The sequence below is a fragment of the Rutidosis leptorrhynchoides genome, chromosome 2 (assembly GCF_046630445.1).
Source record: "Rutidosis leptorrhynchoides isolate AG116_Rl617_1_P2 chromosome 2, CSIRO_AGI_Rlap_v1, whole genome shotgun sequence".
Taxonomy (NCBI): Eukaryota; Viridiplantae; Streptophyta; class Magnoliopsida; order Asterales; family Asteraceae; genus Rutidosis; species Rutidosis leptorrhynchoides.
In genome coordinates, this window is record NC_092334.1 from 101,036,119 (window position 1) to 101,044,937 (window position 8,819).

Sequence of the window (8,819 nt, forward strand, 5' to 3'; positions counted from 1 at the left end):
ATTTACAAAATGAAACTACACTCTCGTATAGTCGTATTCAATATGAAATTTAGAAACAAAAACAAAAATATGGTTATTAATCTAGAGAAATAATAAAACGGCTAAAAATTCTCGAACAATAAAACCAAGGCGTTATACAAGAAGCAACGTCTTGTAGCTAGTGGTGATATTGTAACCCCAAAATGATTCCCGATGTACCGAAATAAAATATTAAATAAAAACAAGTATCATAGTGGTATTTAAACAGGCACAATAATTCGCATGTGAAGGTATTACTTATCGTAAGATCTAAAAGTGCAAAATTCACCTTTAAAAATAGTAAAATGTCATTTTCAGCATGTAAACTGTTTTGAACGGGGGAAAGCCTTAAGGAAGTCTTGCTCGTAGCTCTGTTTTATAGTTATCTTGAGAAAATGGGCCTAATCTGCAATTGAAAATATTTCGACAAATTCTCCACAAAATTTTGCCCGATTTTGTGGAGAATGTAGTGACTTCAAATATGTGTTTCGCGGCCATTAATTATGATCAAAATGAAACTACACTCTCATATATTCGCATTCAATATGAAATTTAGAAACAAAAATAAAAATAAGGTTATCAATCTAGAGAAATAAAAAAATGGCTAAAAATACTCGAAAAATAAAACCAAGACATTATACAAGAAGCAACGTCTTGTAGCTAGTGGTGATATTGAAGCGACCCGTCCTAATCCATCCGGACGAAGTCCATATCGATTATAAACGATTCACAACAGTTGATTACATCGCGAGGTACTTGACCTCTATATGATACATTTTACAAACATTGCATTCGTTTTTGAAAAGACAATCTTTCATTACATCGGAAGTTGACGACATGCATATTATTTCATAATAAATCTAACTAAAATTGACTTAATAATAATCTTGATGAACGCAACGACTCAAATGAAACGTCTATTGAAATATGTCATCAATGACTCCAAGTAATATCTCTAAAATGAGCAAATGCACAGCGGAAGATTTCTTTCGTACCTGAGAATAATCATGCTTTCAAGTGTCAACCAAAAAGGTTGGTGAGTTCATTAGTTTATCATAAATAATCATTTCATAATTTTAATAGACCACAAGATTTCATATTCCCAATTCTCATAAATAAACGTCCCATGCATAGAGACAAAAATATCATTCATATGGATTGAACACCTGGTAACCGACATTCACAATATACATATAAGAATATCCCCATCATTCCGGGATCCTCCTTCGGACATGATATAAATTTCAAAGTACTAAAGCATCCGGGACTTTGAATGGGGCTTGTTGGGCCCAATAGATCTATCTTTAGGATTCGCGTCAATTAGTAGATCGGTTTACTAATTCTTAGGTTACCAAGCAAAAAGGGGCATATTCGGCTTCGATCATTCAACCATATAATGTAGTTTCGATTACTTGTGTCTATTTCATAAAACATTTATAAAAATTGCGCATGTATTCTCAGCCCAAAAATATAAAGGGTAAAAAGGCAAATGAAACTCACGCATATAATTATTGTAAAACAGTTAATAAAACAATTGCATGTATTCTCAGCCCCAAAAATGTAAAGAGTAAAAGGGGAGCAAATGAAACTCACCATACTGTATTTTGTAGTAAAAATACATATGACGACATTGAACAACTAAATAATGCAGGGTTGGCCTCGGATTCACGAACCTATATCATTTATGTATATATTAACACATATAATGGAAGTCGAACAAATTTATATATTATTAGTGATATAAATATTATCTTGATAAATTATAGGTTTCATTAATAACTTAAATATATTTGTTTTATATATTTTACATAAATAATTATAAAAATACTAATAGAGTTGTTATGTAATAACTATGTTTTTATATAAATCTTTTGTTTGTAATATTAATAACTATAATAGTACTAAATTAATAATATTAATAGTAATAATTATATTTAGTAATGATATTGAAAATAATAATTTTGTTACTAACATTTGTCATTTTATTTGTATTAATAATAATAATGTTAATAATATTAATAAGGATAATAAAATAATACTTGATTAAATTTGATGATTATAACATAAAACATCGTTCTTAATACTTAGTGTTTTAATTGTATCATTAAGCTTAATCATAACCATATCTACTTTCATCTTAACATTTCTTAATTTATATTTTCTTTTATATCATAATAATTAATATTCATAATAATAATAAAAAAAAAATTATAATAATGTTAATGATAACAAATAGGATAATAATACTACCTCCAAGTAATGAGCTCTTAAAAATAAAATAAACACCACTGCCCGAACTCGAACCCAAGACCTCTCGTATAACACAAACACCATCAACCTTTGATCCATCTCGTTTTCTCTGCTTTATTCACCAATTAAAACCTTTAAACTTTAACTTAGCTATCTCCTCTAAGCCCAACACTAACTTGGATCTCGGCCCAGGGTAGTTTCATAAGCCCAGCAGCAGGAATTCAGCCCACAGTAAGAATTAATTAAGCCTGCTGTTTTTTTAAAATAAAAAAAAAACTCCTGTATTCGAGAATCGAACATAGGACCTCTAGCTTAACCAACCATTCACCAAACCATCCCTCTGCTCTATCATATCTGTGTTTATATATCCGAAATAAAATATAACCTATATTTTAATTATTTCTTCTTCTTCTCCCAAAAATAAAACCCAGAATTATTTATCAATATCAAAAACATCATCTTCTTTCTCTGCTCATTTCATCTTCATCATCATGATCACGATCTTCATCAGTTAACACCTCTCATCATCATCATCATCATAGTTATTACGCAGCATCATCAAAATCATCTTATGATCATCGTGATCATCACCTTATTATCACTGTTACCATATCTTTAACATCTCATATTCGTAGCCATCATCCGTCAATCATCATATTAATATTTTGATCATCATCAACTCAGATCATCATCATCCTTATCATCAAATTATCACCATCAATATCGACCTCATCATCTTCTCATTCCTCCATCATTAATATACCCATCCTCACTGTTGTTGCTGTTTGCCGTAATAGCTGGTGAAAACAAGGCAGTAGCTACAGCAGATACGACTATGGTTTCGTGGTGGTGGAGGTGTGTTTTATAGCGATGAAAACAGGAAAAAAAGAAAGTAAAGAAAATGGGTGCAATAATCGAAGAAAGAGATAAAAGAAAAGAAAAAAAATATAGCATAAAGGTGGTGGTTCATGGTGGTTTACAGCGTTGATGGCTGTTTGGGTCTTGGTCAGAAACGAAAATGATAAGCAGTAGCAACAGTCCTTCGTGGGTTTTGTTTAGTGAACATGATGGTTAGTTGTTATGGTTCATGAAGAAAGAAGTTAGAAAGTGAATAAAAGTGATGGCGTTAAGGTGGTAAGTGATGGTGGTCTCCGTGGTTCGAAGAAGATTAGATGGTGGTGGTTGCCGTTGATTATGAAGATGGTGGTCTTAACTTTGGTCGATGGAAAATAAGAAGCAAAGGGGGTTGGTGATGTTTTCTATTATTTTATGTAATTATATATATAAAGAAAATGGTAGTAGTTGAATGATACTTTCATTAAAAGTAAAACATAAGTTAGATATTTTTATAGGTATTGGATATTGAGTTAATGGTCAGTAAAGGAAAATGAAACAGAAGTAGATGTGATGTCAATCAAAAATAGTAATTAAATGATAATTATTCGTATTCAATTAACTATCCATGATTTTCTATTGTCCATATGTTTTAGTGATGTAAGTTTAACAGAAAGTAATTCAAGAGATCATATTAAGATATGTGTGTGATAATACAATATACTAGTATATTCTAAAGCAAACAAGAGTGCACAGCATAGCCATCAAAAGATTTGGAATCTTATTACCGACATTAGTTAATACGCATATTATATCGTGCTCCGCTGTTAATCAGTGACAGATAAAATTATTAAGAAAAATTCTAAATTTTTAAATTAACTATAATTATTTATTTCGGTCTTTTTGGTATAAAATTTAGTCACTAACTATTAAATAAAAATTACATTAATTATTCACACTCAACCCTAAGTAAAATATAAAAAGTTTTAAAATTTAACAAACAGCTCCTAAATACATTTATAATAAGCCTAAAATTTATAGAACTCATTTTCGTATCACCGTTTATTTTAAAATTACATAAGTTTGAATTTAACTTGCCTAATATCAATCTGAACAACAAACGAGTATTAAAATCAGTTAATATTTATTTTTAATATACATTATTTATATATAGAGATATATTTTTAATAATAATTATTATAATATCCTATTTTTATTTTATTAATTTTTAATAACTACAACATATAATACTTCAAATTATATTTCGAATTATTATTTATATATACATACACACATATCTATTTATAATTAATTATTCATGAATCGTCGAGAACAGTCGAAGGGTAATTGCATATATAAAACAGTTCCAAACTTTTGAGATTCAGTTTAACAGACTTTGCTTATCGTGTCGAAACCATATAAAGATTAAGTTTAAATTTGGTCGGAAATTCCCGGGTCATCACAGATATAGTAGTCCAAAATGATTCTTAATGTACCTAAATACAATATTAGATAAAAACAATTATCATAGTGGTATTTAAACAGGCACAACAATTCACATGTGAAGGTATATTACTTATCGTAAGATCTAAAAGTGCAAAATTCACCTTTAAAAATAGTAAAATGTCATTTTCGGCAACTAAACTGCTTCGAACGGGAGAAAGTCTTAAGGAAGTCTTTTTCGTAGCGCCGTTTTCTAGTTATCTTTAGAATATGGGCCTAATCTACAATTGAAAATATTTCGGAAAATTTTCCACAAAATTTAGTCCGATTTTGTGGAGATTGTAGTGACTTCAAATATGTGTTTTGTGGCCATTAATTATCATCAAAACGAAACTACACTTTCATATATTAGCATTCAATATGAAATTTAGAAAAAAAAACAAAAATATGGCTATTAATCTAGAGAAATAATAAAACGGATAAAAATACTCGAACAATAAAACTAAGGCGTTATAAAAGCAACAACGTTTTATAGCTAGTGGTGATATAGTAGCCCCAAAATGATTCTCGATGTACCTAAATACAATATTAAATAAAAACAAGTATCATAGTGGCATTTAAACAGGCACAACAATTCACATGTGAAGGTATTACTTATCGTAAGATATAAAGTGTAAAATTCACCTTTAAAAATAGTAAAATGTTGGTTAAGGGTGTTGGAGCCGAATTCTCTTGTAGAGAATGTATGTTGATTGTGTGTATATCTATATGCATATTATAGGTAAAAGCTTGCTCGGTTGCATTTGGAGGCGATTTACATACATGATTTGTGCGGGCGTTTCGAGGTGAGTGGAATAATTATGCGTACGTGTATATGGTGTGTTTATTTGTGAATGTTATGGTAGGAACTACTTTGAATGGGGGAAAGCCTTAAGGAAGTCTTGCTCGTAGCTCCGTTTTCTAGTTATCTTGAGAATATGGGCCTAATCTGCAATTGAAAATATTTAGAAAAATTCTCCACAAAATTTTGCCCGATTTTGTGGAGAATGTAGTGACTTTAAATATGTGTTTTGCGGCCATTAATTATGATCAGAACGAAACTACATTCTCATATATTCGCATTCAATATGAAATTTAGAAACAAAAAAACAAAAATAAGGTTATCAATCTAGATAAATAAAAAAATGGCTAAAAATACTCGAACAATAAAACTAAGACGTTATACAAGAAGCAACGTCTTGTAGCTAGTGGTGATATAGTAGCCCCAAAATGATTCTCGATGTACCTAAATACAATATTAAATAAAAGCAAGTATCATAGTTGTAGTGACCCGTCCTAATCCATCCGGACAAGTCCATATTGATATAAACGATTCACAATAGTTGATTACATCGCGAGGTACTTTACCTCTATATGATATATTTTACAAACATTGCATTCGTTTTTAAAAGACAAACTTTCTTTACATCGAAAAATTGACGACACGCATACCATTTCATAATATATCCAACTATAATTGACTTAACAATAAACTTGACGAACTCAACTACTCGAATGCAACATCTTTTGAAATATGTCATGAATGACTCCAAGTAGTATCTTTAAAATGCTCAAATGCACAGCGGAAGATTTCTTTCGTACCTGAGAATAAACATGCTTTAAAGTGTCAACCAAAAGGTTGGTGAGTTCATTAGTTTAACATAAATAATCATTTCCATCATTTTAATAGACCACAAGATTTCATATTTCCATTTCTCATAAACATACGTCTCATGCATAGAGACAAAAATATCATTCATATGAATTGAACACCTGGTAACCGACATTCACAATATGCATATAAGAATATCCCCATCATTTCGGGATCCTCCTTCAGACATGATATAAATTTCAAAGTACTAAAGCATCTGGTACTTTGGATGGGGCTTGTTGGGCCCGATAGATCTATCTTTAGAGTTCGCGTCAATTAGGGTGTCTGTTCCCTAATTCTTAGATTACCAGACTAAAAAGGGGCATATTCGGTTTAATAATCCAGCCATAGAATGTAGTTTCATTTACTCGTGTCTATTTCGTAAAACAGTTATAAAAGCAGCGCATGTATTTTCAGCCCAAAAATATAAAGGGTAAAAAGGCAAATGAAACTCACCATACTGTATTTTGTAGTAAAAATACATATGACGACATTAAACAACTGAACAATGCAGGGTTGGCCTCGGATTCACGAACCTATATCATTTGTATATTTATTAATATTCGTAATTGTATTTAAACACACACACACACACACACACACACACACACACACACACACACATATATATATATATATATATATATATATATATATATATATATATATATATATATATATATATATATATATATATATATATATATATATATATATATAATTAATACATTTATATATATATATATATATATATATATATATATATATATATATATATATATATAATTAATACATTTATATATATATATATATATATATATGTTTTATATGCTTATTTTGTATCTCAAAATATTAAATTTTGTTATGTTATATGTGCTAAATATATATATTTATGTATTTCATTTGTTTATCAAAACAGTAATTCTAGTTATACTAAGTTAATATTAGTAAAAATAATGATAATAACATTAATAATATACTTATGTTTATAATAACTTTATTAGTAATAACAAAGAGGATATTAATAATAATACTTGTAAAAAAATATTAATTTTTACTGTTTATAATAGTTATGATATTAATGATTTATTAATACTAATAATAATAACTTTATCAAAAAAAAAAAAAAAAATAATAATAATAATAATAATAATAAAAATAATAATAATAATAATAATACTATTAGTTACGAAAGTGATACTAATACTATTATTGATGAGATTAATTATAATTTGTATTATTTTCATAATGATAATAATAATCCTAATCATAATAATAATAATAATACTTTTAATAATGATGATAAAATAATGTTTGTCTAAAATTGTGTCGATGACAATAATACTAATAGTTCTGATAATGATACTTAATATGAACATAACCATTTTACTACATATGATAATATTGATAATAATAAGTTTAATAATAACAATACTAATAATCATATTAATAATAATACAATGATAATAATACTGTTAATAATAATATTAATAATGATGTTAAAAAAATACTAATGTTAATGATAGTAATACTTATAATTCTTATAAATATGGTACTAATAATAATTGTAGGTATGGTACTAACAATAATAATAATCATAATAATAACAATAATAATAATAATCAAAACAATAATAATCATATTAATATTAACAATAATAATAATTAAGATTAATAAGTATTAACAAATAAATAAATAAAGGCTACCTCAAAACCTCTTTCAAAAATAAAACGTCGCAAACCGGGTTCGAACTCGAGACCTCTCACTCAAACACAACACTACTAAACCACTCCCCCGATCCAGTTTTTTGGATTTAAACTCACAACTGAAATTAGTTAACCCGTATTTTATTATCATCATCATCATCATCATATCACACAGTCGACCCGGGAGCCCAAATCAATATCAATTAACGATTTAATGTTTGAGACAAGGTTTAAAATTAAATCGTAATCAACCTTTAAGGAGTACTTGTTCAATTAAACAACAACAAAAAAATCAAAGTTTAAAAAAAAGCTTGCTGCTGTTCGTGAGCCAAAATAAAACCCAAACATCAAACTTCGAATTAAATGCGATTTTGGACAATAAAATCAACATAGATTAGGTTCTAAATCGTTCATGAAAACTTTCTGAATCATCAATTAAACATAAAACATCAAAATAAGATCGGATTTCACGATGAACAATTATGTTGACTTTTTGAAAATTTACTTTAACTCAAAAATTAAACCTTGTTAGGAAGAATTGAGCCATGATATTTTACAGAAAGTTTAAATAGATGATTCCTAACGATATAGCATTAACACATTTTGAAATTTATTTCATTTTTAAACTATTTGAAAACTGAGACAGGAACAGAGGTCGACATATGTTCATCTATTATATTTTTATTTTTTTTATTCTTGAATTATGGTAATAATCGAATTTCCCTGAGTCATTGAGTGGATTGTACTACTTATAATCATTCTTAAATTATTTGCATTGGGGTTGGATTGAGACTCGTAATAATATTAGACAGGAAGTACAAGCACTACGTATTAGATTAAATAAAAAAATAAAAGCTGAAAGGGACTCTTAACAGAAT